The sequence below is a fragment of the Panthera pardus genome, unplaced genomic scaffold, assembly GCF_024362965.1.
Source record: "Panthera pardus isolate Hobbes unplaced genomic scaffold, ASM2436296v1 HiC_scaffold_17, whole genome shotgun sequence".
NCBI lineage: Eukaryota > Metazoa > Chordata > Mammalia > Carnivora > Felidae > Panthera > Panthera pardus.
Genome location: NW_026526732.1, coordinates 108,637,417 through 108,645,364, shown reverse-complemented (window position 1 = coordinate 108,645,364; position 7,948 = coordinate 108,637,417). Strand labels below are relative to the sequence as shown.

Genomic DNA, 7,948 nt, shown 5'->3' with positions numbered 1-7,948 from the left:
ATTTAAGAATCTCTTATGTTTTGCCTCCCTCTCTGTCTTTATCTTATTTTTCCTTCCCTTCCCCTGTGTTCATCTCTGTGTATCTTAAGTTCCACATATGAGTGAAATCATATGATATTTGTCTTTCTCTGACTGACTTATTTCACTTTGCTCAACACACTCTGGTTCCAGTGATGTGATTGCAAATGGCAAGATTTCATTCTTTTCCATTGCTGAGTAGTATTCCATTGTATATATACACCGTTTCTTCTTTATCCGTTCATCAGTCAATGGACATTGGGCTCTTTCCATACTTTGGCTATTGTTGATAGCACTGCTGTAAACATTGGGGTGTACGTGCTCCTTAATTTCAGAGTTTTTGTATATTTTGGATAAAAACCTAGTAGTACAAATGCTGGTCGAAGTGTAGTTCTGGTTTTAATTGTTTGAGGACCCTCCATACTGTTTTCCAGAGTGACTGCATCAGTTTGCATTCCCAACAAGAGTACAAAAGGGATCCCCTTTCTCTTCATCTTCACCAACGTCTGTGGTTTCCTCAGTTGTTAATTTTATCCATTCTGACAGGTGTGAGTTGGTATCTCATTGTGGTTTTGATTTGTATTTCCCTGATGATGAGTGATGTTGAGGAACTTTCTACTTGTCTGTTAGCCATCTGGATGTTCTTTGGAAAAGTGTGTATTCATGGCTTCTGCCCATTTCTTCACTTGATTATTTGTTTTTTGGGTATTGAGTTTCATAAGTTATGTTGGATTCTAACCCTTTTTGCAATGTATGCCACATCTTCTTTACCCAGTTTTCTGTTTGGACACTTAGGTTGTTTTCGTATTTGGCTCTGTGAATAATGCTGCAATGAATATAGGGGTGCCTGCAACTCTCTGATACCCTGATTTCATTTCCTTTGGATATGTAGCTAGAAGTTCGTTGGTGGATACCACAGTTGTCCTGTGTGTAATTTTTTCAGGACTTTCATATTGCTTTTCATATAGGGTGTATCAAGTTACATCCCCACCAATAGTGCACATGGGTTCCCTCATCAACTTTGGCATTTTCTTTCTTTTTGATACTAGGCATTTTAAGAGGTAAGAGGTGGTATCTGATTGTGGTTTGTTTTGCACTTTCCTGATGACTAGTTATGTAGAGTACCTTTTATGTCTATATGCCATTTGTAGGTCTTCTTTGGAAAAATGTCCATTGAGTTCCTCTTCCATTTTTATATTTTTTTTAACGTGTATTTATTTTTGAGACAGAGAGAGACAGAGCATGAACGGGGGAGGGGCAGAGAGAGAGGGAGACACAGAATTGGAAGCAGGCTCCAGGCTCTGAGCCATCAGCCCAGAGCCCGACGCGGGGCTCAAACTCACGGACCGTGAGATCGTGACCTGAGCTGAAGTCGGACGCTTAACCGACTGCGCCACCCAGGCACCCCTCCTCTTCCCTTTTTAAAGATGGAATTGCCTTTTATTTATGTTACTGATTTGGATGAGTTTTGGATAGTAACACGTTATCAGGTAGAACATTTGTAAATATTTTCTCCCATTCTATTGATTGATTTTTTATTTTGTTCATTTTTTTTTTCTGAACAAAATCTTTTTAGTATGATGTAGTCCCACTTATTAATTTTGTTGTTGTGGTTGCTAAGTGCTTTTGGTATCATATTCAGGCTCTGGATTGAAATTTGGGTCACAAATGGTGGGCTGTGTTTGTAGTTAGGATAATGAAAGAACACCCTCATTTGGTAACTATCAACGTATCCAATGTTGGGTGGTTTTCTTTATATCATCTTTTAGTCTTAAAGTTTCAGGTCTTATGCTTACATCTTAACACATTTCAGATACCTTTTGCATGTTATCCTTGCTCAGGGGCCATGCTAATCTTCTTTGTATTGTTCTAATTTTAATAGTTTGCTGTCTAAGTGAGCACTCAAATGAGTTTTTGTGAGTGGTGCGACATAGGGCCTCCAATGTCATTTCTCTGCATGTAGTTGCCCAGGTTTCTCATGACCATTTTTTAAAGAGACTATGTTTCCCCATGAATAGTCTTGACACGTGTGTCAAATGTTAGTTGTCTGTCTATGGGTGGGTTTATTTGCGGGCTGTTCATTCTGTTCCTTTGGTGTATGGGTCTATTCCTTTAGCCACTATCATACTGATTTCCTTCCTAGAGCTGTATAATATAGTGAGAGTCAGGAATTTGGATGCCTTTAGCTTGTATTACTTTGTTGGGGTGGCCTTGGCAGTTTGGGGAATTTGTTTCAAATTTTTATTTAAATTCTAGTTAGTTACAGATAGTGTAATTTTGCTTTCAGGAGCCACTGCTGCCATATAACACCCAGTGCTCATCATAAGAAGTGCCCTCCTTGATACCCATCACCCATTTAGCCCATCCCCCACCCACCTTCCTCCATCAACCCTCGGCTTGTTCTCTAGTGTTAAGGGTCACTTATGGTTTGCCTCCCTCTACTTTTTTCCTTCCTATATATTCATCTGTTTTGTTTCTTAAATTCCTCCATTGAGTGAAATCATATGGATTCATATTTCTCTGACTGACGTATTTCATGTAGCATAATATACTCTAGCACCAACCATGTTCATCCAAATGGAAAATTTCATTCTTCTTCTTTTTTTTATCCATTCTTTTTTTTCAATATATGAAGTTTATTGTCAAATTGGTTTCCATACAACACCCAGTGCTCATGCCAACAAGTGCCCTCCTCAATACCCATCACCCACCCTCCCCTCCTTCCCACCCCCCATCAACCCTCAGTTTGTTTTCAGTTTTTAAGAGTCTCTTATGCTTTGGCTCTCTCCCAGTCTAACCTCTTTTTTTTTTCTTCCCCTCCCCCATGGGTTTCTGCTAAGTTTCTCAGGATCCACATAAGAGTGAAACCATATGGTACCTATCTTTCTCTTTAAGGCTTATTTCACTTGGCATCACTCTCTCCAGTTCCATCCACGTTGCTACAAAGGGCCATAATTCATTCTTTCTCATTGCCACATAGTACTCCATAGTGTATATAAACCACAATTTCTTTATCCATTCATCAGTTGATGGACATTTAGGCTCTTTCCATAATTTGGCTATTGTTGAGAGTGCTGCTATAAACATTGGGGTACAAGTGCCCCTATGCATCAGTACTCCTGTATCCCTTGGGTAAATTCCTAGCAGTGCTATTGCTGGGTCATAGGGTAGGTCTATTTTTAATTTTTTGAGGAACCTCCACACTGTTTTCCAGAGTGGCTGCACCAATTTGCATTCCCACCAACAGTGCAAGAGGGTTCCCTTTTCTCCACATCCTCTCCAGCATCTATAGTCTCCTGATTTGTTCATTTTGGCCACTCTGACTGACGTGAGGTGATATCTGAGTGTGGTTTTGATTTGTATTTCCCTGATGAGGAGCGACGTTGACCATCTTTTCATGTGCCTGTTGGCCATCCGGATGTCTTCTTTAGAGAAGTGTCTATTCATGTTTTCTGCGCATTTCTTCACTGGGTTATTTGTGTTTTGAGTGTGGAGTTTGGTGAGCTCTTTATAGATTTTGGATACTAGCTCTTTGTCCGAGATGTCATTTGCAAATATCTTTTCCCCTTCTGTTGGTTGCCTTTTAGTTTTGTTGGTTGTTTCCTTTGCTGTGCAGAAGCTTTTTATCTTGATAAGTTCAGTACTTCATTTTTTCTTTTAATTCCCTTGCCTTTGGGATGTGTCAAGTAATAGATTGCTAAGGCTGAGGTCAGAGAGGTCTTTTCCTCCTTTCTTCTCTAGCGTTTTGATGGTTTCCTGTCTTACATTCAGGTCCTTTATCCATTTTGAGTTTATTTTTGTGAATGGTGTGAGAAAGTGGTCTAGTTTCAACCTTCTGCATGTTGCTGTCCAGTTCTCCCAGCACCATTTGTTAAAGAGACTGTCTTTTTTCCATTGGATGTTCTTTCCTGCTTTGCCAAAGATTAGTTGGCCATACGTTTGTGGGTCTAGTTCTGGGGTTTCTATTCTATTCCATTGGTTTTTGTGTCTGTTTTTGTGCCAATACCATGCTGTCTTGATGATTACAGCTTTGTTGTCGGGGCTAAAGTCCGGGATTGTGATGCCTCCTGTTGTGGTCTTCCTCTTCAAAATTACTTCGGCTATTCGGGGCCTTTTGTGGTTCCATATGAATTTTAGGATTGCTTGTTCTAGTTTCAAGAAGAATGCTGGTGCAATTTTAATTGGGATTACATTGAATGTGTAGATAGCTTTGGGTAGTATTGACATTTTGACAATAGTTATTCTTCCAATCCATGAGCACAGAATGTTTTTCCATTTCTTTGTATCTTTTTCAATTTCCTTCATAAGCTTTCTATAGTTTTCAGCATACAGGTCTTTTACATCTTTGGTTAGGTTTATTCCTAGGTATTTTATGCTTCTTGGTGCAATTGTGAGTGGGATCAGTTTCTTTATTTGTCTTTCTGTCGCTTCAGTATTAGTGTATAAGAATGCAACTGATTTCTGTACATTGATTTTGTATCCTGCAACTTTGCTGAATTCATGTATCACTTCTAGCAGACTTTTGGTGGAGTCTGTCGGATTTTCCATGTATAGTATCATGTCATCTGCAAAAAGTGAAAGCTTGACTTCATCTTTGCCAATTTTGATGCCTTTGATTTCCTTTTGTTGTCTGATTGCTGATGCTAGCACTTCCAACACTATGTTAAACAACAGCGGTGAGAGTGGACATCCCTGTCGTGTTCCTGATCTCAGGGAAAAAGCTCTCAGTTTTTCCCCATTGAGGATGATGTTAGCTGTGGGCTTTTCATAAATGGCTTTTATGATCTTTAAGTATGTTCCTTCTATCCCGACTTTCTGAAGGGTTTTTATTAAGAAAGGGTGCTGAATTTTTCAAATGCCTTTTCTGCATCGATTGATAGGATCATATGGTTCTTATCTTTTCTTTTATTAATGTGATGTATCACGTTGATTGATTTGCGAATGTTGAACCAGCCCTGCATCCCAGGAATGAATCCCACTTGATCATGGTGAATAATTCTTTTTATAAGCTGTTGAATTTGATTTCCTAGTATCTTATTGAGAATTTTTGCATTCATATTCATCAGGGATATTGGCCTGTAGTTCTCTTTTTTTACTGGGTCTCTGTCTGGTTTGGGAATCAAAGTAATACTGGCTTCATAGAATGAGTCTGAAAGTTTTCCTTCCCTTTCTATTTCTTGGAATAGTTTGAGAAGGATAGGTATTATCTCTGCTTTAAACATCTGGTAGATCTCCCCTGGGAAGCCATCTGGTCCTGGACTCTTATTTGTTGGGAGATTTTTGATGAGTGATTCAATTTCTTCGCTGGTTATGGGTCTGTTCAAGCTTTCTATTTCCTCCTGATTGAGTTTTGGAAGTGTGTGGGTGTTTAGGAATTTGTCCATTTCTTCCAGGTTGTCCAGTTTGTTGGCATATAGTTTTTCATAGTATTCCCTGATAATTGCTTGTATCTCTGAGGGATTGGTTGTAATAATTCCATTTTCATTCATGATTTTATCTATTTGGGTCATCTCCATTTTCTTTTTGAGAAGCCTGGTTAGAGGTTTATCAATTTTGTCTATTTTTTTCAAAAAACCAACTCTTGGTTTCATTGATCTGCTCTACAGTTTTTTTTTAGATTCTATATTGTTTATTTCTGCTCTGATCTTTATTATTTCTCTTCTGCTGCTGGGTTTTGGCTGGTTTGCTGTTCTGCTTCTATTTCCTTTAGGTATGCTGTTGGATTTTGTATTTGGGATTTTTCTTGTTTCTTGAGATAGGCCTGGATTGCAATGTATTTTCCTCTCAGGACTGCCTTCGCTGCGTCCCAAAGCATTTGGATTGTTGTAGTTTCATTTTCGTTTGTTTCCATATATTTTTAAATTTCTTCTCTAATTGCCTGGTTGACCCATTCATTCTTTACTAGGGTGTTCTTTAACCTCCATGCTTTTGGAGGTTTTCCAGAGTTTTTGCTGTGGTTGATTTCAAGCTTCATAGCATTGTGGTCTGAAAGTATGCATGGTATGATTTCAATTCTTGTATACTTATGAAGGGCTGTTTTGTGACCCAGTATGTGATCTATCTTGGAGAATGTTCCATGTGCACTCGAGAAGAAAGTATATTCTGTTGCTTTAGGATGCAGAGTTCTAAATATATCTGTCAAGTCCATGTGATCCAATGTATCATTCAGGACCCTTGTTTCTTTATTGACCATGTGTCTAGATGATCTATCCATTTCTGTAAGTGGAGTGTTAAAGTCACCTGCAATTACCACATTCTTATCAATAAGGTTGCTTATGTTTGTGATTAATTGTTTTATATATTTGGGGGCTCCCTTATTCAGCGCATAGACATTTATAATTGTTAGCTCTTCCTGATGGATAGACCCTATGATTATTATATAATGCCCTTCTTCATCTCTTGTTACAGCCTTTAATTTAAGTCTAGTTTGTCTGATATAAGTATGGCTACTCCAGCTTTCTTTTGGCTTCCAGTAGCATGATAAATAGTTCTCCATCCCCTCACTCTCAATCTGAATGTGTCATCAGGTCTAAAATGAGTCTCTTGTAGACAGCAAATAGATGAGTCTTGTGTTTTTATCCATGTCTGTATGTTTTATGTTTTATCCATGTCTGTATGTTTTATGCTTGTAGCGACGTCTCTGGTACTTTGTCTCACAGGATCCCCCTTAGGATCTGTTGTAGGGATGGTTTAGTGGAGACGAATTCCTTCAGTTTTTGTTTGTTTGGGAAGACCTTTATCTCTCCTTCTATTCTAAATGACAGACTTGCTGGATAAAGGATTCTCGGCTGCATATGTTTTCTGTTCAACACATTGAAGATCTCGTGTCAATCCCTTCTGGCCTGCCAAGTTTCAAAAGAGAGATCAGTCACGAGTCTTATAGGTCTCCCTTTATATGTTAGGGCACGTTTATCCCTTGCTGCTTCAGAATTTTCTCTTTATCCTTGTATTTTTCCAGTTTCACTATGATATGTCGTGCAGAAGATCAATTCAAGTTACATCTGAAGGGAGTTCTCTGTGCCTCTTGGATTTCAATGCCTTTTTCCTTCCCCATATCAGGGAAGTTCTCAGCTATTATTTCTTCAAGTACACCTTCAGCACCTTTCCCTCTCTCTTTCTCCTCTGGGATACCAATTATGCGTATATTATTTCTTTTTAGTGTATCACTTAGTTCTCTAATTTTCCCCTCATACTCCTGGATTTTTTTATCTCTCTTTTTCTCAGCTTCCTCTTTTTCCATAATTTTATCTTCTAGTTTACCTATTCTCTCCTCTGCCTCTTCAATCCGAGCCGTGGACGTTTCCATTTTATTTTGCATCTCGTTTAATGCGTTTTTCAGCTCCTCCTGACTATTCCTTAGTCCCTTGGTCTCTGTAGCAATAAATTCACTGCTGTCCTCTATACTGTTTTCAAGCCCAGTGATTAATTTTATGGCTATTATTCTAAATTCACTTTCTGTTATATTATTTAAATCCGTTTTGATCAGTTCATTAGCAGTTGTAATTTCCTGAGATTCTTTTGAGGGGAATTCTTCTGTTTGGTCATTTTGGATAGTCCCTGGAGTGGTGCGGACCTGTGGGGCAATTCCCCTTTGCTGTGGTGTATAACTAGAGTTGGTGGGCAGGGGCACAGTCAGCCCTGATGTCTGCCCCCAGCCCACCACTGGGGCCACAGTCAGACTGGCGTGTGCCTTCTCTTCCCCTCTCCTAGGGGAGGGATTCACTGTGGGGTGGTGTGGCCCATCTGGGCTACTTGCACACTGCCAGCTTGTGGTGCTGGCTATATGGCATATTAGCTTGGGTAGATAGGAAGGTGCACAGGGGCAGAAGGGGCAGGATTAGCTCACTTTTCCTTCAGTGATCCACTTCAGTGGGGCCCTATCACAGGGGGAGGGAGTCAGACCCTCTGCCGGAGGGGTGGCTTCGCAGAA

General features: G+C 39.5%; 1 pseudogene; it reads right to left on the bottom strand.

Moving 5' to 3' along the window:
* Positions 1-1,820: 1,820 nt before the first annotated feature.
* Positions 1,821-1,919, bottom strand: LOC128777869 (U6 spliceosomal RNA; annotated as a pseudogene).
* Positions 1,920-7,948: the final 6,029 nt, after the last annotated feature.